The sequence below is a fragment of the Felis catus genome, chromosome F1 (assembly GCF_018350175.1).
Source record: "Felis catus isolate Fca126 chromosome F1, F.catus_Fca126_mat1.0, whole genome shotgun sequence".
NCBI lineage: Eukaryota > Metazoa > Chordata > Mammalia > Carnivora > Felidae > Felis > Felis catus.
The window spans coordinates 34,487,535-34,514,309 of NC_058384.1; the positions used below are offsets into that span (position 1 = coordinate 34,487,535).

Below are 26,775 nucleotides of genomic sequence, written 5' to 3' on the forward strand. Positions count from 1 at the left end.
CACTGTGGCCATGGCAGGGGTGGGTGGGTCAGGGTGGAGGAGAACCCTGTTGAGCTTATAAGGATTTTCTAAAGATGACGATTTGGCATAAGACCAACAGGTGCCCATCCATCCATCCATCGATTCATCCATTCATTTGGTAAGTATTTATTAAGCACCCACTACTTGCCCGGAACTGTGCTAGGCTGTGACTATCTGTCCTTGTGGAAGTAAGGATGGACCACAAGGCATTGGCAAAGGCTCTGCGAGTCCCCAGGGGCTATGGGTTTGACATCGGCTGGACAGGATGAGGAAGAAGACATTAAGGGCCAGATAGATATCAGGAAACTTGAGTTCCTGAAAGACACAGATCTGAGGGTATGGAACCTATTAGCACGATTATTAGCACGATTTCTTTAAAAAAAAAAATACATGTGGAAGAGATCATCGTGTACAGTATACAATTCCGTTAAAGGAAGAAATCTCATAAACTTACTGTTGACAAATAGTATTTGTAGAATGTATGAATGAATACCCAGTGATCAAAGGGATGTGCTCACTGGGGCACCTTTAAAGACCAAAGGCTCGTGTATATTGTCATTGCCGCATGGGGTGTTATATTTAAATGCAAACTTGAACTCGAGTTGTTCTTTTTTTAATTCCCAAGATATATTGTCATAATTACGTGCTTCACTAATAAGACCCATATTTGTTCTAGCCTATTGGGACTAAAAATATGAACAAATCTTTCCATTTTAATGATACGATGAATTCTTCGGGCACTTTTACATGGATCTATTTTAAGTCCACCAAATATCTGCAGATTGAAGGTAGAAATTCCCATCTTACAGGTGGACATACTGAGGCCCAGAAGTGTTAAGTATGCTTCATCCAGGGCACCGCCCAGTGGACCGGGTTAGCGTTCTTCTGTTATGCTGACCACAAGTACTCCCATCACCTCACAGGACTCAGATCTTAGACCAAGTCCAGTGACAATGAGGAACCTTGGTGACGTTGTATCACGCTGCCCCCGCTGTGTTCTCCTACCTGTCTTCTCTCTCTCTTCCTTCTGTCTTCCTCTGCCTTCATTCGGGAAGCATAGGGGAGACTAAGGATGAAGGATAGAGTGAGTGGAGGGGTCTGTTTCATTTTATTCTTTCTTACTCTTCATTCTAGGATTTATTTCTGGACTGTGGATGGGGGAGATGGTATTAAACAATTATTTAAATTGTATATTAATCTTCCCAAGATGTGATTAAATTGAAGCATGGGGAAGAGATGTGACCCCCCCCCCTTCCAGGGTCACACAGCATTTGATTTAAAACCAGAAGGTCCTAATTTTCAGCCTCAAGCTTTATCAGCTGGATATTTTCAACCCTACCTCTGGCTCTCTTGGGTGTAGTGGCCAGACTGATGTTCCATGTATGCAACAAATGGGAGAAATGTTGCTCCAAAATCTTCCACCCTCTTCTTCAAATCATATTCTTTACTAAACTGTGGTTTACATACAGTCTGCTCAGAGATAAGAGGGTAGACCAGACTGTCTGGATGGGGAGACAAGATCTACTTATAAAGAGAAATAAATAATAATACAGGGTAACTTATGATAATTGCCTGGAGGGGTGCCAACAGTAAATGCTAAAGAAGTTCAAAGAAAAAAGCAGGTATGGATCAGGGAAAACAGCTTAGACAGATTCTGGGTGGCTCCCCAGGACACAACCAGGAGACACTGGTGAAAGTCACAGGGACACAAATTTCAGCTAATTACAACGGTGAAAGAACTTTTGAAGCATTAGCTGATTTCTGTAGATGAAGGAACGTCTAAATATTCCTGCACACACACCCTATACTGTGTTGAATGGACGATTTGCACGACCACCTGTGAGTCTAAATTTCTAACCACCACCAACCCCTTTTTCTAAGCTCCTGCTCTGAGAATTTCAAGCGATTTCCCTCCAGGGTTCCCGGGAGTGATTTTTTTTTTTTTTTTTTTTTTTCCTATTTATACCACTGAGGACTGTGGCCACGAGAGGGCAGTAGATGGAGCTTATCAGAATACTTGAACATGTTGAGTAAACTCGAGTGTGCTCTAATGACGAGCAGGGACTACGCAGATCCTGCGAACTCACTGGGGTCCAGCTTGCAGGCCTCTTTTGGAAAGCAGAGTCCAGGCCCTGCAGACTTACTGAGACTATATGGCACGGAATCAATAGTCGTAAAAGCACCGAGGCATTGCCATCCGGAATCCAGAAACCTCTCACCTTAGGTTATTAAAATAAGTTATCTTACCTCCACCTCTCTGATTCCCCTACCAGGCAAGCTCCCAGAGCCTGAATCTGGAAAGCGCCTCTCTGGTCGGTCCCCCACCCCCACCCCACCCACCCACGCATGCCAGATGCCCAGGATCCCTAACAGAGCTGGAAGCTCCAGCTTCAGAGCAAGGCTCATCTTTGCATTATGAAAATAATAATTAATAACAACAACTTCAAACCTCATTTGACAGCTCGTTGGCTTTTTGAAATTCACCAGCAGAGGAAATTTGCTCCCACCAATTCCGAGACCTTCTTCTCAACCTCATTAGCCAAGGCCCTTTCCTCCCCACTCACCCCTCACTTATATTAAAGATGAAGAAGCGGGGTGTGTGTGTGCAGGAATGGGGGGGGGGGGGTGACAGGTGATGCTGGGGGGGGGGGGAAGCACATCCTCACTGCCCTCACCTACTCTGCTTGAGTCCTGAGCTCCTCGCACCCGGGGCTAAACCACCTGAGCTCTCAAGGCCTCCACCCGAATCCCCAGGCCCTGGCAGATTTTCCTTGCCCCCTTGGCCACTTAAGGTGGCCGGCGGGTCCGGGCTGAGCTGGGCGCAGGGCGGGCAGCCTGGCGGCCTCCCCGCGCCAAACCTGATTCTCCTTTGTTGACAGCTGGAGGAGGAGGAGGCAGTCCCGGCGGGCGGGGGCAGGGGCGGCGGTGGGGGTGGGGTGGGGCGGGGGGCTGGCGGGCGCGGCGGTGCCAGCGGCGGGCGCGGCCCCGGCCCGGCGGGCGCGGCCGGCAGGGAGAGGGTTAACGCGCGCGGCCTCTATGATAATGAGCTGCATGGTAATATAGGGAGGCCGGCGCTGAGGGCTCAGCCGCCGCCGCCGCCGCCGCCGCCGCCGCCGCCGCCACCGCCGCCGCCACCGCGGGAGCCGGAGCTGCCGGGCGCAGCGGCGTCCGCGCCAGACTGGAGCGGGAGGGTGGCCGAGCGCAGTTGCTGGGAATTTGTCAGCCGGGAGGGCGAGCGGTCGGGAGAGAGACCCCGCGAGCTGGGGAGCGGTGGGGAGCGCGAGCGCCGGAGCGAGCCGAGCCAGCCCCGAAATAGCTCTAGAAAGCCAGGTTCCCGGAGGAAATGGGACTGTGACCGAACCGGGGAGCAAGAAGGGAAGGAAGCGCCGGGCTTGCTGATGTCAGAGGAGCCCGTAAAGTCGCGCTGGAAAAATCTGAAGGCAGCCGGGGCTCTGCTGCTTCCCCAGGAGAGACACCGCCAGCCACCCCCACACGCCCCCTCGGCGCCTCCGGGTTCCCCCCGCGAGCCGGCGACAGCGCGCCGCGGGGCTGCTGCGGGGCGACGGGGGACTGAGGGGCGCGCGGACCGGAGACCGAGGGGCCACTTCAGGAATACAGATAAGTGGCTGGCGGCTGGACGTGGATTTTAATGAATTTGGACTCCATGTGGATTTGGTCGTCCCCGTGATTGGGAGCTGCGGGCAGCGAAAGGGGCAGCGCGCCACCCTCGGCAGCCGGCGGCCGAGGCGGACGGGCCGAGAGCGGAAGGACAGACCGACGTCGCCGAGCTGGGTAAGCGGCGCCTGGGGCCGGGCGCTCCGAGTCGCCGACGCCCTCCGCCCCTCTCCCCCGAGCGCGCGCCGCTGCCGCGGCCGTCTGCCTGGTCGGGGTCCCGGGCCCGAGCCCCGGGGCTCGGCTGCGGCGCGCGAGTCCCCGCGCGGGCTCGGCCACTTTCGCGGGCCGGAACGCGGCGTGCGCGCGGGTGCGGGCGGACTCGGAGCCGCCGCCTCCAGTCCCTGGCTTCCCCGCCGGCCACCGGCTCCTGGCGGCGAGGGCGCTCCGCGGCGCGGCTCAGGCACGCACCTGCTGGCACTCTGCGGCTTTCGGGAGCACGGAGGCGGCGGGGCTGTCCCGAGAGCTGGCGCCCAAAGCGGGCCTCGGTGGCAGGAGCAAAGGGAGCCCGAGGCCACTGTGGCCAACGCTCCATTTGGGGGCGTTCACTCTGGTGCCAGAGTCCCTGGCGGCCGCTGGCTGTTCCTTCCGATCGGGGGGACTCGGGAATGGAAGGGGAATGCATCGTGTGCGCGGGGTCCCCGAGGTTCAGGGAGCGATTTCAAGGCACTGAGTGGGGAGAAGTGCTCCATGACCCTCTCCGTGCTCCCTCGTGGTCAAGCACCCATCGGCACCATCCTCTGGTTTGAGCAGCCCGAGAGGATTGGGGGCTGAGGTAGGAGCTTGTCCAGGGTGGGAAAAGCTCCTTACAAACCATTTGAAAAGATTTCCCTCCAAGTGTTCCTTCTTGCCCCACCCCACAAGTGATGTAGGGATCTTAGAACATTCTAGCTCTCTTTCTCCATCCCACAGGTAGTCTCTATAAATGGTACTCGTGGTCTGGATGGGCAAGAAGAGAGTCGCCAGAAACTGCCATTCCAGGACCGTGGCAAATGTCCACCTGTTTGGCATGACCCTTGCTTTAGCAGGAGCTGCCTGCTCAAACTCAGCTCTGAGTGATAGATCATGGGGCATGGGGTGGGTAAAAGACTTGGAAGCAGTTAAGTCAGTTAAGAGGCTAGGAATGAGAGCCCCATGAAATGGGCAGTGGAATCTGATCAGGTCTCCTGTAGGAATGTAAGATCCTAGGGTAACAGTGGCATGCCAGAAGCGCCTATGGAAGGGATATAGCAGGGACAAGACCAGTTTGAAGTCGGGGGGCTGCCAGCTGGAGCTCGCGGCAGTGGCTTGGGGGCCTGGCAGATCAGAGGAACCCACAAAAATTGTGAGATCCATTCATTCCCTTCCTGCTATTCCTAAGCACGGTGGACAGGGTCTATGACCCGCTGAGTAAGATAGGTATCTGGGCTGGGCTGGGCTTTTAGGACTAGGAGTCAGGTTTAGCCCTCCCCTCCCCACACAGGAGCAGGCTCCTGTCTTGCTGGGCTTCTTTCCCAGACCTTGAAACTTCATTCTTCCCTCTGGGCAGGCCTTGGATTCTGGGGCCTTCAACAGAGCAACAGAGCCCCGGAAGAGATAGCTGTGGCTGGAGGAATTCAGCCATTCCTAATTGAAATGCACAACTTTTGTGCAATCACCCCAGAAAGCTCCTGGAGTTGCTCGCAGCAGCCCTCTCTCCTCTGACCTCCCGGCAAGAGAGGAGAATTCATTAACTTCCCCTTCACCTCGCACAGCACCCTTTGAACTAATTACCTGTGATCTCTCCTCCTTGGCCTGGGGGGTCTGGAGGGGGGGGTGGGGAGTGGAATGAGGAGAGGGGGTAGGGGACCAAGGAAACTGAGAGCAATCTGTCAAGATGCCTTAGCAAGGTTGTTTTTCTTGTCCCTTCTTCCACCTGCGTTACCTGAAAGAGCCTTTCCCCTCTGTCCGCCCAGCGACCCTCTTCAGGGACCCGCTGATAAAGGGAGGGCACTGCAGGCTGCCCTCTCTGCTCCCTCACTGTCCTCAGCAAATTGCATTAGGACAGGGCAGATTGGCTTGCAAGGCAGTTAAATGGAAATGACATGTGGAGCAATGTGCATTGGGGGTGAGGATTAGCAGGATCCGAAGGGGTAAAGTACCGGAAGGTCTCCTCTGCTGGAGAGTCCCCCCGAAACCCTTCTCTTTAACAGGACAGGAGGATTGGGGTATCCCACAGTCCGGAGCAGGGCAGAGGGGCTGGTTGGCCTTTGAACCCAAGCCCCCATGAAGAGCAAAGGGTGTTGTCCCATATCCGTCCCCTAAAAGAAACCATGTCAGTGCAAGGCTGGCGACTCCCCTTTCAGAGTTGGGCTGAGCACCTATCCCCGTCCCCAAAGAGCTGGGAACCATCCACCCCCCAACACACTTGACCGTCAAAAGCCATAGGTGTGCTGAATGGAAAAGTTCACTGTCTGTCAGGCTGGAGTCTGTGCTTAAAACGAGGTTAAAAAGAAAACCCTCAAAGGGTTTTCTCCAGTAGGCCCCTTTCCCATTTGCAAATACTTGCGATGAGTCCGTTCATCTTTATTTCATGGGCATGTTACAAGGAAACCCACGAGCAGGAGGGGAAACCGGTGACACAGTTACATAGACGAGGTGCCGGCTGGCGGCAGGCTAAACTCCCCAGCTCAGTCAGGTACTATGGAATATTTACACCATTTGGGGGTGCATAGTCTCTAGCCTGCCTCCTTTGCTACAGCTGCCTCCCCAAAATATGAGCTTTGTTGTGGGGGCAGACGATTCCTGTCCCCAGCAACCACAGCCTCCCCCCCCCCCCCCCCCCCACTCCCCAGCTGTCTCTCTGCATTGCCACACAGCTGTCTCCACGCACACAGACTGGGGCCCGATAGATATACTTCTGTCTATCATGGTAAGTGGAGAGGTAGGGAGCTCCCAGCCAAGCCAACCCCCCCACCCCCCCCACCCCATTCTGATCATAAAGAGACGAGAGCATTGTGTTGCAGCCTGTTAACTACAAATAATTCAGGACTGTCCCCAGGAAACTGCTGGAAACAGGCTCTGAGGTGCCGTCGTTTTGCAGCTTATCTGCACACCCACCCCCATCACTACCACCCTCACCCAGGGGCAGTCTATTATCAATTCATTAGACGTGAATATTCTGTTTCTCCCCCTTCACATATGCTCCGTTCCAACAATGATGAATGGAACCGATTCCCTTATGGGAAACAGTTTTTTCACTTAGTTACAAAGATTTCATGCCCGATTAGAGTAAATGAAGGCTGGGTGTGCGTCCACTTCTTTTTTGGTCATTTCTAAAGGTGAGCCCTGTGGAGAAAAAGAAAGGCAGTTCTTCCCGGGGTCAAACGGCCGGTTCCAAGGCACCCTGGGAGGGGTGGATGGTAAGAACGAGACACCCCTTTTCTCCTCGGCTTAGCCCTCGGGCTCTCTGGGGCCCCATTCCCTGGCACTGGGGCATATGGAACTTCTTTATCTAGCTCCGCACTGTTCCATCTGGAATTCGAGGGCAGAAATAGAGGCGAGAAAGTTCTTTGTTGGGGGGCAGGGTCCCTACCGGGTAAGAGTGTCAAGGAAGAGGGGGAAGGGAGGGTGAGAGCCGAATGAAAAGGCTCAGGCCTGAGCAGTGCAGAAGTTCCCTGCTCCTATGGTTGGTTAACCATTAACCCCCTGCCCTGCCCCGGCCAGATCTCCAGCTTGGGGGAAAGGATAGGTCTCAGAAGCCCAGGAGCCCGGCAGGTGTTCTGTGACCCCCTCTGGCTCAGCAGAACATTTGTTCTGTCTCCTCTTCCTGCTCCAGCCGGAGGCACAGTCCTGGCCTCCGCCCACCCTCTCCCCTCCTCTTCCCTGGCAAGGGCACCCTCTGCCCACCCCCTGCCAGCTGTCCCTTCACCAGGCATCCCCCTGTTGTTCGTGTGGCAGCACGCGTGTGTGACCGGGAAGCAGGGGGGATGGTGGGGCGAACTGATGGAGGGGAGCCAACCGGTTCCGCTCAAGACCCCAAAGCCAGAGCTCTCGGGTGATACAAGGTTTCAAGCATATGTATCAACCCGGGCCGCCCAAGTTCGCTTGGGGCATGGGGTCGGGGGGGGGGGGGGGGGTAGTTTCTGTCCAAGTTCTCCAGGAACACTGGACTGTCCTAGTGCCTCTGGGATCTGGCTGGCGGGTCCCTATGTGGGCTCTTGGAGTAGGCCATTTGATCCCAGGCCACGTCAGAGCTTTTCCAGTTCATCAGACCTGGCGTCTTGAACTTCAGGAAAACAAACAAACAAACAAAACAAACAGCAGATGAACCAAGCACGCAGACCAGGAGTCAGGTGCACAGGGACAGACCCAAGTCCTGGTGTAGAAACAGTCACAGATACACAGAGAAGCAGGGTGACAGCACAGGAAGGTAAGGACAGAGAGACTGACAGTGTGAATGGAGCACCAAGAGCTGAGAGCAAACACACAAAACAAGTGGGAAAGACCCCTCCAGTCAAGGCAGAAGAGATTTCTTCTGTCTTCCCAGGCAAGGGGAGGCTCGGTCTGGGCAGCCATGGGAAGCTGAAGTAGCAGGTTATATCCACTAGAGGGGGCTCTTGAAAACCAGGCTTGGCCCTAAATAGTGGTTTTTGTGCCTTTCTTTTCTTTCTTTTTCTTTTCTTTCTTTTTTTTTTTTTTTTTTGAGAAGAAAAAAATTAGATATATTAGAGACTCCCAGCTGTCACTACCCAGAGACTACAGCTGGTAGGGTCCTATTGCCAGTGGGACCTCTGGGCCACCATCATTACGTGGAGGCGGCCCATCACTGTGTGCAGCAAGGGAGAGATCTGGCCCACAAGGTGTGTCGGTGGAGGGGGGGGGGGCGGGCAGGGGAAGGGGATGCCCTCTCAAGTTAGCAGGCAGTCCTGTCTGCTGGCTTGCCGACAAGAGGCTCTTGCCTTTCTTTATCAGCAGAATTCTTGGCCCAAGCCTTCACCTGCCTTTCCCACCCCCCTCCCAAAGTCCCCCCCCATCCTTCTTCCAGCTCCCTAAGTGTGGATTTTCGAGATCCTTACAGATGCTCCTTGAGGAGACTTTTTTTAAAAAGACTTTTCAGGAACTGAACGCATGTCAATGTCGTATCGCTGATTTAAACTTGGTCTTCATGTTCTCGGTGGGAACCTTTCTCTGAACCATAATCCCCCCCCCCTTTCATTTCAGCAGAGGACAGTATGGAGAGGGAGCAGAGTCCAGAGGCTTTGAGATAATAACTGTCTAACAGGAGTATGGAAAGATATTGAAGTTGGAGGATGGGCAGAGGGCCAGGAAGTAGCATCTCTTCAGATCTGATACCTCTGATATTTCATCTGGGCTTCCCATTGGCTTCTGTTTATCTGGGGTCAAAGCAGAGGGAGGGAAGGGAGGAGAGAGAAAAGAAAAAAGAAAAACCAGATAAATGTATCAGGTTATGAAAGTTTAATCCTGCTTTTCCTTGGCTAAAATTACCTTCAGTATGAGAGATAAAAGGCAATGGAGTTGCCCTCAGAAAGTTCAACTTGTCTTTGAGAAGGGAGGGGTTGGAGGGATCCTGGGGCTCAGCATTACTAGCCCTTGAATGAACCTCTTTCCTCTGTGCCCCCCACAACAACATTCTCTCTGAAGCTGAGCAAGAGTGAGAGAGAGAGAGAGAGAGAGAGAGAGAGGGAGAGGGAGAGAGGAAGGAGGCTTCGGACAGAGGTACCTCCAGCACTCTTCTGCGTGGTCAGGGAGCTCACCTCCCAGGTTATCTCTTCCTATGTTTAAGCACCCTCCCTTCCCTCTGGCTTGTTTGGGGATGGGGGATGGGAGGGGGTGAGAGAGAACCCCGGGAGAACCCCTCCAACTTTAGCCTTGGTTTTTGAATTGTTATGCCACCAGTCTCGCCCTTGCACTGAACCAAATAGGAGGACACCGAAAGCAGGAATTGGAATCCATTTACGCTTAAACAAATAGAAATCTGTCACTTGTGCAGTGGTAGGAATGTAGTACCATCAAGTATGAAAAAGTAATAGATCCTCCCTTCTAGAAACAGTATCCTGCGGGGAGGGGGAATGAACATAAGCCAAGTACCCTCCAAGGAAACTTCAGTATAAGTCAGGATGGAGTTAAGAGCGCGGCAGGGGCGGGGGTGGAGGGCGCATCAGGGGAAGTGAAGGCACAGACGCCCGTGGTGGAAGCTTTGGCTCCAGTCCGTGGAAGGTGCAGATTTCCAGGAGAGACTCACGTCCCTGAGAACTGTGGTTTCCTGTCAAGCATGACTGTCTGACATTCTGTCATTCCTCAGCTGCTCAGAACTACCCCTCATTCTCCTCCACGGATTTTAAAACTGACAAGGCCGTAGTTTTCTGTTAGTCAACATCCGAGAGCATGATCTCGGAGGCCCCACACTCCCAAGGGGTTTTCACCTTGCATTCTATGCAAATTGCAGCCCTTTCCTGCCTCTAGAGCTGGCAGCATGATGCCGCTGTGGTTCATCAGGAAATGTTATTACTCATCGGTATTCACATGTAAGTGTCCAGAATCCTGCTGTTCCCTCGCCCACTCTTGCCTGAATGAACTCATTAAGCGGATCAGACCCCAGCGGAAAAAACTCGGATTTTATCCCTCCACCTCGGCTGGGCAAGAGAGCCATCTCTGGCCTGTTGGCTACCTGGAGGAAGAGCCCGTCTCTTTTAAGGTTTCTGTCCAGAAAGAAATCAGGGAGGATAAATGAAAGGTGGTTAAAAGGAGATTTCGGCTCTAAGTAAAAACTTTATCCAGTCCTGTGTTGGAAGGTTGTGGTCTCCTTGCACCTTAAAATTGTTCGCGTAAGATCTGGGGTGAGCAGACCCTGAACTGGGATGGAGGGAACAAGGGGGCGTACTTGGGTTCTAAGAGGCCTTTGATCTAGGTATGCATATGTAAACATATATATGTATTTGTATGTGTATATGATGTGTGTGTGTATGAAGAGAGGAGTTTATGACAGCTCCCCCCAGCCCCCCCAAATGTAAAGAACCCCTAGACCCTAGTGCCTGTGGTATTTTTCTGTCATCAGTTTCTACTTTCAGCTCTGGTTGAGGAAGGGGGTTTTCAGAACTAACCCCAGTACCTGCCCCATGTCCCAAAGTCGTAGACCGCTCAGTCTCAGAGGGAACGAGTAATCCAGGGACAAGACGGGCTGAGAATGTCAGCGGAACCCGAGTGTCACTGCTCTGGAACTCTGGACACGCCGTTGAACTTCTCTGAGCCGGAGGCAAAGCAGATGTTCCTCCCGTTAAGGGAGAGAGGGAAGGTTCAGGAGGAGAGGAAAAGGAGGTCAAAACAAAACAAAACAAAACACCCCACAAAAAACAAAAAAGCCTGCCTGCCCTGTAAAGGCAGGGGGACCAGAGAGCAGACAGAAGTGACAAGAGGGGATGTTGCTGCTTTGAAGTGGTTTCCTGCTTCATAAAAGCGAAAGCCCTCGGCTGGGCTGGGTAAATATTACGTTGGCCTCTGACCTCCTACCTCCCTTGACTGCTCCCCAGGCTTCCCATTTTTTTTTTCTCCCAAGCAACAGAGATACCTGAGGGAGAAGAGCCTGCTTCCTCAACTTCAGGGTCCCCAGCAGGAGCCTTGGTCAAAGCCTGACGGGAAGACCAGGCTCCCTCCCTGTCCCCAGACCCGAGAACCCTCTCCTGGGTCAGCGAGCCTTACCTGGTCTCCGCTCCGTGTTGGCGGGTAGCAGCCTGTTCCAAGAGAGAGGCGGTCAGGATTTCACAGTCACCTGACAAGACTGACCCCCACCCTCACCCCAGCCACCTAGACTTTCCCGACAAGTCCTTTGACATCCTGTGGAATTAAACCCCACACCACCGGGGTTTCTGTTGGGCAAACACTCCTCTGAGTTTTCTCTAGAAGTAAACAAAATTCAAGCCCGCCACCCCACTAAGAGTGACCCCCCAGGGTGCGGAGCCCTTCACTTCTCCGGGCCGGAGAACCCCTCTGGGAGACACTGAGGAAAATGTTGCGAACTGCACGTGACATGGGGAAGCCACACCTGGCACCCTTGCAGAGGAGGTTTGGACCCTACCGAGAGGGGTGTCGGAACAGATGGCCAGGAAGGATCTGGTGTCGGAAGAAGGTCCTGATGCACAGGAACAAAGGGCCTTCCTTCACACTTGTCACTTTTCCCTCCTCCTATAAGATTTCTCACCTGCCCACTGGGGCCCACCCACCATTTGCTCTCTGATTACAGGAGGGAGGCAAGGAGAGACACAGGAAACTCTCGGAGAATTGGCTCCTGCCCCTTACCCTGCACCTCAGTTTCTCCATTTGTATGGCGGAAATAAGCGCTTTTCATGACTATCCAAGCACCCCCATTTGCCTTTGTTTCTGGAGCCAGGCATAGGAAGATGGTGAGGGGATTTGGAAAAATGACAGTTGTTGCAAATGTGCGAAACTATTCTAAAATTTAGAGCAGGAATAAAGCCAAGCTGGGGACATTTTTCTTCCCTCCCTCTCTCTCTCTCTCTGAATTTGTTTGGAACTTTCTGAGCAAATAAGATTTTATTTAAAGAAAATGTATATGCTAAAGGTTCTTCTATATAAAAGTAGTTAAAAGACTCAATGGAGACTGGAAACTGACAGGCAAGCCACGTGTATGGCTCATGGTTAACATTTAACCAGTGGGGCTGGAATTTGAATTCTGAATTTGCTACTGCTGGGGTTTTGGTGCCTGCAGCTTTAAGAGTAGAACTGATAGTATCATAGAACTGGTAAGTTGGCATTTTTCTGGGCGTCAGCCTCCCATGGCAGGACAAGGGGAGATCTCATGGGCCCCTGGCCACCTGCCTGCAATGAGGTTTACGTCTCTCCTGCATGCAAGGGACAGTCCGTCCCGTCGTGGGACAGACTCAGTATGAAGGACCCTGGCGGGAGCGGGGACCCAGAGCCCAAGCTGGACCATGAGCCTCAGGGATTAGATCCTTGGCTGGTGCTGATCACTGGACAAAGCAGCAGGGTGTCTGCTGAGATACATCGGCTGTCTTTTCCTAGCCCAAGAAGTTCCCCTACATCCAGCCGAGGCACAAGGAGCCGTGGCCCTCGTTGGAAGCGCAGAGCACGGGAGGACGGCTCTAAGAGGACAGGGTCCTGTGCGTTGACAGCCCTGTCCAGGAGCCTGCTGTGGAAAGTGAGTCCGACAAAGCCCCTAGATTTTCTTCTCTAAATCACTTTGGAGAACACAGCTTGAATGACAATAGAAATGGGTGTTCTGTGTAGAATGCCTGAGAAACGCTTCTGAGCCTTTGATAGCTTTCACCCAGGCTCACGTCATAGGTGGGATGCCCGAGTCCACACTGGGTGAGTAGATTGCCCTGAGGCACACAGCGAGTGGCCTTCCACTGGCCTGCACGTTCGTGGGGGCTCCTCTGTCCCAGCCCACCCCAGCACTCTTGAACTGCCTGCTTAGCCACGTCCTCTTCCCGTCTCTCAGTCCCCAGCTGTGCCCTGCGACCTCCCCACTCTGTCTTGGGTGGGAGCAGGCGGGTGCCTCACGGTGCAGCTCTAGTCCCTGAGGACCCACGTCTGCCCTCCTCTGCTGGTCCTCGGGCCCCAGGACACCCGGACCACCTCTCCGCGGTGCTGCGCCATGTGGTGTATGTAGAAAGGCCCCCCTCTCTTCGGTGGCTCCGACCGGCTTTCTTCCATCCACCGCAAGCCTTGCTATTTGCACAGTCAATGGCTCTGGCAAGGCCGAGCCGCCCCTCCCTCCCCGAGAGGCACTGTGGGCACTGTTTGTGTCTCAGTCTCTATAGACTCAGCATTGACAACTTGAAGAGGGTGAGACAATGACCAAAGCAGCTGCCCGCAGACTGTGCTGGCTGGGACGCGGCCGGGGAGCGTCAGGCCGGCCAGAGTTTGTGTACCCTGCACCTGTGAGCTTTCTCAGGCAGCCACGGCCAACGCACAGGGGGAACTGGGATCCAGAGGCCCTGGTCCAGGCCACCTGATTGGCTCCCACCGCATGCCCACAGCTTTGTTGGCCAAGCTTTTCCCCAGCTGTGTGGTCCCTCAGGGCCTGGAGGAAAAAGCAGGGTCCTGGCCCCGGGAAGCAGCCATTTAGAACCTCCGGACAGGGAGAGGCAGAATGCCCGTCCAGGTTAGAGAAAGACGGGAAGCTTCGCCAGAAGCCTGCCCAGGTAGAAGAAAGGTACATTACTTGCAGAGACTGAAGTTATTGCAATATGATTTAATTTGATTGGAACATGCATTTATTGAATATCTACCACGTGCCAAGAGTAATGGGAGGAATGTCGCCGTCCGGGCTCTTGACAGGCTTGCAATATGGCAAGAGAGGCAGAGGGATGCAAATAAATGACGCTCAGACAGGTTGAGTGTAAGTATTGCAGGAGGGCGGCGGAGAGGGAGATTAACCAGAGCCATCTGACCCGGAAGGGGCCGCCGAGGGAGGGGATGAGCCCTACTTCATTTAGGGAATTTAAACAGAGGTTGGAAGGTGACAGCCAGGTCTCCAGAAGGGATTCCTCTGTGGAGCAGAAAGGTATAATGGGTGACGGCTGAGATCCCCACCCACTGGAGTCCCTGTTTGCTGCTCAGTAAATACGATGGAGGAAGAGGCTCCATTGGAAGTGAAGTTGACTGTTGGCCCTGGCCCCGGGCTCGTGAGAACGACCCGGAGCTGCTGGCCTTCCTTCCATAGTAAATCAGTCTGGTTCTCACTCCTTCGCCCCCACGACTCCCCTCAGAGCAGGGTGCCGGGAAGGCTAGGCTGGGCTAAGCCCTGGTCTCCCCTGGAGCCAGAATTCTCCGTAATCACGTTCAAATGAGTACTCCGTCTCCAAGCAGGGGCAGACCGGTGGGAAGCGAGTCTTGGTCAGCTCTCTGCCTGCACAGCTCCGACTTCTAATCGTTGTCATAAGCGGGACGGAAACAGCTGCTCACTCCAGTCTATTATCAGCTTGGTTGGAGACAGAGAAATTTAAATGACAGTACGATGCTTAGCGAAGAAACGAAAGTCTGTGTTAAAAATAAAGAAAACAAGACAGCTTGTTTCATCGAAATGGAAGGGTTATTAAACAGCCCTGAATTAATCAGTGATCTGCCAGGGCTGGGAATTGCAGAGCAGCAGAGGGCCAGGGGAGAGACCTAGGAGAGGGTGGGTGGGTAGGAGAGCAGTCCCACAGGGGGCAGGAGATGCCTTTGTCCTTGGGCTGGCTGCGGGGATGCGGGAAACGTGCTGGTCTTCAGAGGGGGAGGCGGCAGCTAATTCTCTGCCCCACAGATACGAGCAGATAGGGGGCCCCCAGCTACTCCCCTTACAAAGCCCTGCTTCTGGAATCTTGCCATCAGCCACCACCTGCACCAGCCCTGGGGGTTCTCTACCCTGTGCCTTCCCACCAGCCAGGACCGAGGGGGAGCCAAATGGCTTTGTGTGGATGGCCAGATGCCCCCCACCAAGCCTTTTCCTCTTTCATGGGGGTGGGTCCCCAAGAACTCAAGCGTGAGTTGGGCTCCTGATGCCCCACCCCCCATTCCGCAGCACATCCCTGAGGATGACCAGAGTCTTGCCCACCTGGAGGCAGAGAGCGATCCCTGGAGTAGGTGATCTCTCCTTGGAGATCTCAGCTGGTGGCTCCTGCCTCCAACCCCAGGCAGCAGGGTGACATGTTTGACCCCGGGAGCCCGAAGTCCCCCCCTCAACACATCTAGTACCTTTGCCAAAATATTCCACCCCAGATATACCTGTCTTCTCACCTGTGAGGGGGTCCTGCTGTGGCCGCTGTCCCTCACAGGCTGCGGGAGGGGTAGGTTAATGACATAGCATATGGGAAATGCTCGATGAACCCTCAAATCACTGCACACATGGCTGTTTGCATTATGGGGGAGGGGGGAACCGGGTCCTGAGAACTAAACAGCAGACGAAAGGATTTCCAGAGGGCACAAGATGGGTCTGGTAGAGAAACAGACTTGCTCACCCCTTGGCAGGGGCACGCGACGAGAGGCGGTGGCCAAGCGCACCCGCAAGCACACCCGTGTGCACGTGTGCACCCATCCGGGTGTGCAACATGTTGGATCTTGAATCAATCACTCCAAGAGCATTTTCTCTGCTCTTTGACCTCAACATTCTTTCTCCTCACCCCTCCCTCCCCCCTGCTTCCCTCCTGGCTGTTTACCCTTTTCCAGGCTCCTCTCTCACACCCCATTCATCATCCGGGCCAGATTCTCACTCAGGGAGTTCTTTTCATCTCCTGCCCCAGGTCCCCCAGCGCTGCACCAGCCTGCATTCCCCCTGCTTTCCCTCCAGCACATTCTTCTCCCCGCGTCAGCCTCTCTGATAATCGTGCACTTCACTTTCCCTCAAAGTTAGAGCGGGGGTCCTCGATGTCCCGAGCTGATAGGACTGCAAAGGTCTCAGGAAGTCTCTCTTTTCCCGTGTCTACTCATCAAGGGGCTTAATGCCACTCCAGGTGTTAAGGGTCCTGCAGACCGCGTGCTTGTGCATCTCAGCTCAGACAAGCCCCGTAAGCAGACAGATCTCTTTCGGGAATGCCAACCACCTCCCAGCCCTACATGGCTCCCTTTTATCCGGCTCCAGAGCACTTCCCCTGCTCGGTTGTGCATGAGTGTGAATGTGCCTGTTACTTAAGAGAGGCTGCCTGGCAGCTCAGGATCTTTTCTGCAGGAGCTCAGCGTCTCAGACAAAGAGAGGAAAATAATAGAAACAGAAGGTGGGAAGGTACAGGGTGGGGACCCAGCCTGCTTAAGAAGCTTCCCCTTAAAAAGGAGTTACAACTTTGTATTCGAAGGCGGGCTGTCAGTTCAGAAAAGCACTGGAGAGGAGGAGATGCGGGGGAGGATCGGGGAGGGGAGTTTCACCCTACATGCTGGCCAGAGCCGGTCTGGAAAGAGCCCGGAGAACGCGGAGCTCCAGCTCAGGGACTGTCTTCAGCATCGTCTCCTCCTCCTCCTCCTATGGGCCAGCTTTCCTCTCTCCTCCTTCCCTCCCTCTTTCCTGCCAAGGGCACCTGGATGAATCACCAAGAGCAGCAGAAGTGGCCCTTAAATCACCCTCAAGGTGGGAGGAAGTGGAGGTTGAGGTTGAAAGCCTGGGGCTCAGGGCACTGGGGAGAAGGGCTACAGGGACCCGCGACACCCACTTCCTCCCGAGAGGCCAGGACCCTCAGGAGCTTCCGCGGCATAAGAATCACCTGGCTGAAACGGAGCCTCCAGCCTTCATCCCCAGCACACACAGGGCAGCCCTTGCTGCCGAGCAGGTGGCGTCCTTGCACAGTGTTTCTCCAAAAACAGAAACCAGAGTAATTGATGTTTATTCAAAGCTTGTGGGGTTAGCAGAACGCTTTCACATTCATAATCTCGTTGAGCCTCACCAACAACCCTGTGAGGTGTCCTTCAGCAGATGGAGGCTCCAAAAGGTTAAATAACACGTTCAAGGTCACCGAACTAGGAAGTCCAGGTCTCCTCTCTGCACCTGCTGCCTGGCTACATGCACTGCAGTGAGCTTGACCCCCTGACGGAAGAACCCTGTTCTGAAGCCTCCCTAGGGGAATCGCAGCCCACCCCACTCTGCTCTTGATCCCGCTCGCTGTCAGTCGGCCGCTTACTATTATAGACATGTCGTGTGATCTGTGAACTCGTGCAGGTTGTGGCTTTGGAGCCCTCTTGCCAAGACTTTTCCTGCATGAAAAGTTGTGCATCCTGTGCTGTGCATTCTTCACCGGCAGAGCTGGCGCCCCCCCCCCGCCCCCCCACACACCCCAGCTGATCCTTCTTCATCCTTCTCCCCACCTCATTCACCTCCCAGTGACACTTGCTCTTTCCCCAGCGGGTTCAAGATGAACGCCAGCCAGGGTCCTTCCCGAACAGTTTGCTCCCTTCCTCACTACCTCCACCCGTTATGACAAATGGTTGAGCCCCGTGTGTTAGTCCACACCATGTCTAAGCGCAGACTAGTCACTGAGAAAAGCAAAGGGGCATCCCCGTCTCCCCTCTCCCCTGCGCTCCGTGATTCAGACTGAGCACAGAATGGAGGGAAAGGCATCCTGCTACCCCTGCACGAGATGCTGAAGAGCACGAGGGATTATGCCTGCACTCCAAGAGCCTCTGATTCGATGGATAGGACACAGTCGCGTAGCGAGAGAGCCACCCTGGCAATGCAGTGTGTGCTAAAAACAACAGTTGCTGAATGACTTTGGAGGAGAGATAGGCGATTGGGGCAGGGAGGTCCTAGAGGTTTCCTGAAGCTTTCAAGGATGGACGGGGTTTGGATAGGCAAAGAAGAAAGTGGAGACAGGTAGAGGCAGCTGCAGAGGTGAAATTCTGCAAGGTGTCCTGGGGACTCCACACGTGAACCAGTTTGTTGGGAGTGGAGTGCCTTTGGGAGAGGTGGAAAGGGAAGCTGGACAAAGAAGAGCCAGCTTGAGGAGAACTTGAACTTGGGTGCTTGGCCGTCCAGCCTCCAGCCCCTCTGGGCAACCGAAGGGGTTTCCATGGGTGGATGTCACACTCTGGCCACGTGCCTGGCAAAGTGAGACAAGGAATTTGAGGCACGAGGCACACTGGGCAGGGTGTCTGTGGCTGAATTAGCTGCCAGTGGCTTCCAGGGTCCGTCTCTGCAAATAGTCTCCGGGACAGTCTTACATGTGCCTTTTTCGGGGAGACGCCCCCAGGCTTGCTGGTCAGGAGGCCCACTCTCGAACTTTGGGGAAGCCTGAGTTTTGGGAAAGGACAGTATTAAAAAATGCATCTCGCTCTGGCACGAATGGCTCCTTTTCCTGCCGCGAGGGTGAAGCAGCAATGATGGGGAGAGCTCCCTGTTTCTAGAGCACTTCCGTGGCCGGCCTTGGGAGCCACCAGGGAGGACAGAGGCAGGGGCTTCTGCAGGAGAAGCAGAAAGTGCCAGGGACTCGGGCAGGGTGGGGGTGGGCCATTACAGTTTTCCTTCAAGAGGAGAACGACTGGGCAATTTATGGAGAAAGTAAGTGGGATTGAGGGCCAATCCATTGCCTGAGAGCTGAGATGAATGCCTGGGGTTTTGTTTGGATTTTTTCTTCCCTCTCCTTTTCTCTCCCTTTCCCTCCCACTGCTGTGAATCGGAGCTGTGTCATTATTCTTTGAAAACATTACGGTTAATGGCAGCATAATATGCCATTATATGGAGTAACTGTAATTTATTTAACAATTTAGTCAGGCACTTTCTACCCTGTGTCCTGCTCTCCTGCCCCATTTCAACCTCAGAGTTTGTGGCTCTCCTGCCTACAGTAAGGATGGGGCGAGAAGGTAGGAGACACATCTCCAGGCTTCTTGGAAAGGTCATTTGAAATGCCCCTGAAAAGAGAGTTCGCCAGCTAGCAAACCTCTTGCCACAAAACAGCCCCAGAATCCACCTTGTAACCGATAACTCGACCCGGGCCGCCCTACCCCAGCCTGCTCCATTACCGAAATAAAATGGGAGCATCAGGTTTTGACCTTTAAAATAAAGTACTTGCCCGATCTTACTGATCATTCTACTGATTTTTTTTTTTTTTTCCCAGACCAGCGATAAGAGGGTTTGGGCAAAAAAGTAACATCTAAATAGGTAGGCAGGGTGTAAGGGTGAGGACAACATGGGCATCAGAAAGTCCTGCTTCCTAGCAAAATGACACTGGCCTAGTTAGTCATCCTTCCTGAGATTCAGGTTTTTCATCTGTGAAATGGGTAGGATAATACCCATCTTGAAAGATAATCACAGAATTCTCCACCGCATATGGAAAGGATCTAGCACAGGGTGCCACGTAGCAAGTGGGTGATAAACGCTAATAATAACGTTAGCCCCCTTTTATTATTATTGTTATAGAAAACAAATGGCACTTGCTGTTTTATGAAACTCATGGCCCTCAGGTTATGAAGTCTCCTAGTATGAATCTGACTCGACTTAGCAAAGCCGTAGCCCCCCTTTTATGCCTAGTCTGCCTTTGGAAGGAGCCTGAGAAGTCCTTTTTCTATCCTTTAAGCCCATAACGTTGACCAGAACAGTAACCCCACTTCTACGATGGTTGAAGCAGGGTCCGGCTTAGAGTCAGGGGGAAAGCGGGGTGACCTTTCTAGGCCCCACGCAGTGCAGAGGGCAGTCTTGCTCCGGGGCCTGATGCTCAGAGTCCTGCTAATTCTCAGAAATTCTTTCTGCCCCAGGGGTGAGGTGGCCATGGCAAGGCGTGTTCCTCCCTGGCCATCCCCCAGAGGGGGTTGAAGAGGGCAGAGCCCACGGAAGGGGGAGGGGAGGGGGAAGGGGTGGCGGGGAAGACAGCTGCTTGAAATTGATTGCTCCTGTAGTTTAGTTTAGACCATGGGCTCTCTCAGCGCTGCCCGGGTGGCGACCTTTAGATAATAAAGGGAATTCTGGGAGCTTTCTGACAGGCCCATGACATATGGGGCAGGTCTGCGGGGTCAGGCGGTGTATCTCCCTGCTCCCGGCCCCAGGGTAATGAATCTTGTTTTGACTTTGCAAAGCCAGCCAGGCAGTGCCCCAGAAAGGAGCCAGGCCCCCTCCCCTCCGCCACCCCTCAAGTGAGTGTGCGTCTTTGGAACCCTTCATAATTCAGGGAGACAACTCCAAGCTTTTACAGCCTGTGAGGGGACAGGACAAACACTGCATGTTTTGCTAAGGCCCTGGGAGAGCTGGTGTGGTTTCCAGGGCCCCATCAGAGCCCACTGGGAGAGCTGGGAAAAAAAAAAAAGCGACAGAAAACCCTTGCCTGGTATGAAAAGGCAGTGGTTCCCCGGGGGCGGGGCCGGAGGAAGAGCCGGGGTGGGGTGGAGGGAGTCCCAGCTTCTCCCATAGGGCTCTGGGGGCCTGCAGGTGACATACCAACTGTCCCCGGCGGGAGCAAGCAGACGGGATAGGAAACACGCTGCAGGAAGAGCCGGACTGGTGAGACATGGCAAATGCCGATTCTGCCCCCGCTGGTGGTACAGCAGTGAAAGGCAGCGCCGCGGAGTTCTCCGGGTGAAAGGGTGTGCACCCTTGCTGCCCTCAGTTCCCACACAGATGTGAAGGACCCGATGTCTCTGATGCCTCGGCCCTGCGATGGCTTCTGCAAACGCGCGCACGCACGCCCATTTTCTTTACAAGAACGACCCCCCCTGAGCCAAGATTGTAGAGTATCTTTTCCACCCCCTGCTGTGTTCGCTGGCTAGGGCTGCTGTGACCAAGTGCCCCGGACTGGGTGGCCGCAGCAGCAGAAATGTGTTGGCTCACAGTTCCGGAGGCTACAAGGCAAGATGTCTGCAAGGCTGGCTCCTTCCAAGGGCCATGAGGGAAGGGTCTGTTCCAGGACGTTCTCCCTGCCCCATCGCTGGCCGTCTTCTCTCCGTGTCTCTCCACTCGATCCTTCCTCTGTGCCTGTCGGCCTCTGTGTCCAAGTCTCCCCTTTCTGTAAGGACACCAGGCATTTGGATTAGGGCCCAACCTAATGACCTCATTTTCATTTAATTACGTCTATAAAGTCACCGTCTCCAAATACAGTCACATAACTGGAGGTCAGGACTTGGATAGACAAATTTGGGGGGTTCGTGATTGAATCCCCGACGCCTGCCTGCCCGCCTTTCTTGCCAGCACCCCCAGGGTCTGCACTCTGCCCCATCACTCTCCCTCTGCCCGCTGTGACATCTGAGACGTAGGGTCCATGGCCGTCACGTCGTCATGTGGGATCCAGAGCGGAGAACCACCCACAGCTCTGGTCACCAAGCCTCACTGCCTCACTGCCCGGAATATGGGTTCCTCTCGCACCGCTGATGGGGAGTGGTAGAGCCTCCTCGGATTTCCTTCTCTTACTCCTTGGTTCTCGGACGTTGGCCCTGGCTTCCCCACCTGTGACAGGAGTCCCCCACACTGACTGGTAGGGCATCTCCCCTCTCACAGTGCGAGAAGGTGGCTGGATAGAAACCGTCACCAAAAGTCGTCTTCACGCCCAGGGGAGGGCCACAGTATCATCGATTTCACCTTCTCAGGGAAGGATGCCAGGAGGGCATGTAGGCAGAGGCCCGTTTTCTCCCTCACTTTGTTCCTCTCGCTCTGGGGCGAGATGTAGCCACTTTGCCGCACATAACGGCACAGAGTCTGGGGAAAAAATGACATTCGATTAATGAAGCAAATGCAGCTGGTATAGCAGTGACATCTAAATTGTTCCTTTGGTCCCTTTATTTTCTGTAGGAAATTCTCCCTCTCCCCCACAACCCCCCCCCCCACCTTTTCCCTTTAAATCGCGTGCATAAAATACGCTAATAACAATCTTCGGTGTCTGTGCATGAGTGACAGCTGAAATAAGAAAAAGACTAATCGTACCTCCTGCAGCCCTGTCACATGGAGATTAAATGAGCCTCCCTCCCGCCCCTCCATGTTCCCCGCCCCCTCCCCCACTCTCTCCTCTCTCTCTGGGTCTCTCCTCAATGAGAATCATGGGCATTTGAATAATAATATTATAGACGCCATCAGGGTGACAGTGGGGAAAAAATCAGCCCAAACCCATGATTATTCCTTCAATCTAATAATTATTTAAATACCAGATAGCTCCTTTTACTCTAATTGAGGCCTTTCAGCTGTCGGCATTACCCGGGGCCTTTGCGCTCGCCCTCTCGCTCACCTTGGGCTACCCAACGTGCCTGGACTACCTCCGAGGTCCGTGTTAGACAGAGAGACGCTCAGGATGTTTGCATGTATGACTGCGGATGACATTATGACGGGTCCCTCAAGATCGTTCCGCCACAGGGAACGAGCCAGGGCCCCAGAATCTCACATGTAGACCTTTTATCTTCATAGACCTGAATTCATAGAAGTCTTAAACCCAAAGGAGCCTTCTGAGGTCACTGGGACCAGTCCCCTGCCTCTGGGTAAACGTATTCCTGGACAGCGGTGGGGAAAATTCACTGTTAGAAAAGTCCAGGCTCCTTGGCAGGAAGCCCAGGAGTCCACTCCAGATGGGATGTCCCCCTGAATATCTAACTTCAGTCTCTCCTGCTGCAGTTCTCTTTGGGAAGAAGGGGCTTCCTGGGCTGAGACTACATCTGACCCGTCTGTGAGGTCGCCTACCCCCCAGAGGGATGTGGCATGGGGCACCACAGCCCCCAAGTCACAATGTGGGTGCCCTTCCTGCATGTGACGACTGCTGAGGCTTAGAATAGGTCAGAAGAGGTCATTCTCCCGACACAGAAAGGAGCCATGGGCGGTGGCTTTCTCACCCCCCACGGCCCTCAATCCCTGGCCTCCTTGAGCCTGCCCCGTGGACCCGCTCCTCACCCAGGCCAGGCTCAGGCCGGCCCCTCACGGGACTGCCACCAGTAGAGTCACCTTCTCTCCCCCAAACTGGGCGGTCTCCAGGCAGAACACAACTGACCCCCAGGACCCCTTCACCTGCAGCAGAGGAAGCACTAGACTTTCTGTCACCAGGTCCAGCCTGTCCCTGACTCATCTGGGGTCACAGTGGACAATTTGTCTTCTTTCCGTGGGCTTTTGTTTCTTTGTTAAAAAAGACGAAGAAGGAGAAGAAAGAAAAGTAGTGGATTGAAGCAATCTTACAATCCCCTTTAGCACAGGCCCCGCTCCCAGCGTGTCGGGCCCTCCTCCTCAGAAGGGAGAGGACGGACTTCGCTCTGCCGCGGGCGAGGAATGAGCTGGAAGGGCAGCCCGGGAACAGCGGCTGACTCCTTCTCTGACTGCACGGCCTTCATTGCCACGTGTACCTTCTCTCTGTCCCCACCCTGGCTGTGTGAGCCACCTGCTCGGTGCAGTTGTAATTACGGGCACCTTTTGCCATTATTGTTAGGAACGATGTCACGGGCAGGATGATGCCGGTGATGCCGATGTGGTGGTCCCAAAGTGGTGGCCGTGCCAGTAAAATGGAGATAGCGGCGGTGGTGTTGCTGCAGAGGGGTCCCAGGGGTGAGATCTTCTACCAGGAAGGTTGACGCAGTTCGGCAAAAAAAAAAAAAAGGTATCCCGACTGTAAGCCCTCTTCCCACTGGCTCCTTCAGCAATAAGGGAGGCGGAGTGAGCCCACAGAGGCGTGAGCACCCAGGTGTCCCAAAAAAGGCAACGGGGCAGGGAGGCAGGGAGGAGGGAGTCTGCCCTGAGCTGAGCAGCGAGTGTCTGATTGTCATCTCCTCCCTGCTTTGCCCTTGGCACCGACAGCAACGGGTCTGGGAGGTATTAGATGCCTCGACTGCCTGTCACCAACACCTGCCTCCTGAATCCTGATCGGGGCGGGGGGGGGCGTCATCAAGCCCTCCAAATAAAATATTTAGTGGCACTTGCTTCCCAAAGAGGCGAGTGTGCCTCTCCTTGGCGTCAGGAGTGCTCTGAGTAAGGTGTCTCCGCGGGCTTGGCTGATAGAGCGCGCATCCTGGTTGGGACTAGGGCTGGGGAGAAGACAGAATAAGCAAGTGTCGCCTCTTGAGAATGCATGTGGCAAGGTGACTTCACAAACAGTCACCGAGAGAGAGAGAGAAACAAACAGAGAGGGAGAGAGAGAGAGAGAGGTGACAGGAAGAAGGAGGCATCATGGAGAGAAAACTCCCGAGGTTGACATCAGACATTGGGATTGGGAAGAAATGCTAGGGTCCCCAAGTCATGGGCACATGCTCACTGGTTTCTACCAAACCGAGGATGGAAACTTCATTCTAAGACCGATCATGGAATGATGGCGTTCAAGAAGAGCTGGAAATATTGACAAATAAATTATTAATAGCATGGGCTGATGTATCTCGAACATTTCCAACGGGCTGGACGTCATTCCCAGCGCTTTATCTGTGTTAACTGACTTCATCGTAATAATCCGATGAGGTAGATGCCGCTACTAATCCCATGTTATGTAGATAGTGACATAGCATCACAGAATGGCTGAGGACCTTGACCAGGTTTACACAGCTGTCAGCTCCGTTTGAATCCAAGCATCTTGAGTTCAGAGCTCACGCATTTCACCATTAGAGCACACTGCCCGTCACCAGAGGCACAACTGTTCTGCTTTCTGCTGAACTCAGACAGGAGACTCGATCCTTGCCCGCGGGGCCCCGCTTTGGGATGGCTACCTGGTAATAACCAGCCTTGGCATAGAGAGACGGAAGCTCTCAACTTGGCTGTTAAGTCTGTTGTCCTTGTGAAAGCCACACTCCCAACGTGGACTGTGAGCGTCCCCTGGCCAGCCCTGCACGGCAGATCGTGCCTCCTCTTAACCCCAGCTCACCAGGGCCCACGGCTGCCAGATCACAGGTCCTAGGAGCCGTCTGTCCCAGAGCAGATGCTGACTGAGGGACGAGAGGGAAAAGCCCACTGTGGTGGTCTGGTGAGAACTCCTGGCCTAAGCAGCCTTACCAGGGAGCCTGGAAGGACCTCAGTCTCAATTACACATTCTAGGAGCAAAGGGAAAGCAGCTCAAGGTATCACTTCACCTGAAAGAAGAGATCTTACAAACTGGTTAATTCAAGCTCCCTTTATTTTAAGATGAAGAAACAGGCTCAGGGAGTTGCCAAACAAGATTAATGCCACAGTACTGCTGGGTGACACAGGCAGGATTTGAATCCCTGGCTCTTCCTCCTGCCCCATGACTTCATACCTTCTAGGCATCGGGCCAGTTTTCCCATTCATAGTTCATAGCTCCCAGGATTCTGCACCTCCACCAGCCTCCCTGCAGGCTGCAGAGAGCTATGTTGGGACTTGTGCAATAGTATGATAGAGAAGATCACCGTGGATCCATTCCCTTCCCGCGATTCAGGCTTCACCGGGTCAGAGAGAGCCAGGGTTCAGGGGTCTACCCGCAATGTTTATTCTCATGGAAAGGAAGAATATGAACGAATAACGGAGCTCAAGAGCTCTGGCAGGATTCCTGAAACACAGTCTCCTCGAGAGGCTTCCGTGATAATGATCACGGCTGACACCGGTTGAGCATTCACTGTGCGCCGGGCGCCGTGCTCACAGGTCCCCGTGCCATCTCATTCACTCTCATGACAACCTTAGAGGTAGATTCTATCATCGCCCCCAGTCTGCCAGAAAGAGACGGGAGACTTGACTTGCCCCGGGGCCCAGATGTGTCCCCCAAGTGTGCCTAACAACAAAAGCCACTCCCTATTCACACTGCCTCACGTGGATAGTGGGCAGGGGGCTGAGGTGGTTGATCTTAACCTCACACCGTGTCCTTTGAAGTTATCTCTGCTCCCAGAACCTTCTTCCTCCAGCCGCGGGCTGACCGTGTATGTGCGGGCGTGTTGTGGAGTAAGGCAAGAGCTCGGTGCCCGGGTGTCTCAGAGCACACTTTCCAAAAGACCAAACCCCATGTGCAGGGTGGTGACACGTAACCACCCTCCTCACAGCTCCTGGTGGGAAACTGCACTCCGCCTGAAACCAAAGGAGCTTTTCTACCCAGAGACGGGACATGCTCGGCATGGTCTCTCGTAGTTCCCCGGGGGCCGGCTGGGGAACGTGAGCATTCTGTTATTTCCTCTCCACAGCTCCTCTTGAGGAATTCACGTCCTGCTACCGGCCCCAGGACGTAGCTAAAAATAACCTCTGGTTTTCAAACCGAAAGCTCTGTCTGTCAGGAGGGCTTTGCCGGTGCGCGCGTGGGGCCGGAAGGGCTGTGTCAAAGTCGCTGAGGTCAGCCTGGGCCTCATGCCGCTGTTGCCTTCCTCTTTCCAAGGAAGCCTGGGGCCTCATGAGTCACCCCAGAGCACCCCAGTGGAGCCTGGTTGGAAGAGGGCCGTCAGGTGGGGCCTCCCTCCGGCACCATGGTGGCTGTCGGGCCTTGAGGAGGGGCCTTTCTAAAGATACAGAGCGAACGCTGTGCGGATTTCCAAGGTGGCGCCTGTTCTGATTCTAACCCGCTCCGGCCAGATTAAGGGGGCCGAAGGGGACGTGACGCTCCTAAGCCACCTTGGAGCAAAGTCTGCATCCTCCGTACGGGTGTTTCCATTCCTGCCGCCCCCTGAGCCCAGCGTTCCGTCTGGACTTGCCTGCGAAGGTTGCTGGACAGTCTGTCCAGCTGGAGAACAGATTTGTCTGCCAGACAGCTCGCTGCCTCCTCCTGCTGCTGCCACCTGCTGCTTCAGCCACTG

At 54.2% G+C, this 26,775-nt stretch overlaps 1 protein-coding gene across 1 annotated transcript in view; it reads left to right on the plus strand.

Annotated features, from left to right (window-relative positions):
* Positions 1 to 3,111: 3,111 nt before the first annotated feature.
* PLXNA2 (plexin A2) overlaps positions 3,112 to 26,775 on the plus strand; it is a 208,705-nt gene continuing 185,041 nt past the window's right edge. The window contains 1 exon segment of the mRNA XM_003999337.5: positions 3,112 to 3,813. The gene's annotated coding sequence lies outside the window, so the exon portion shown is untranslated.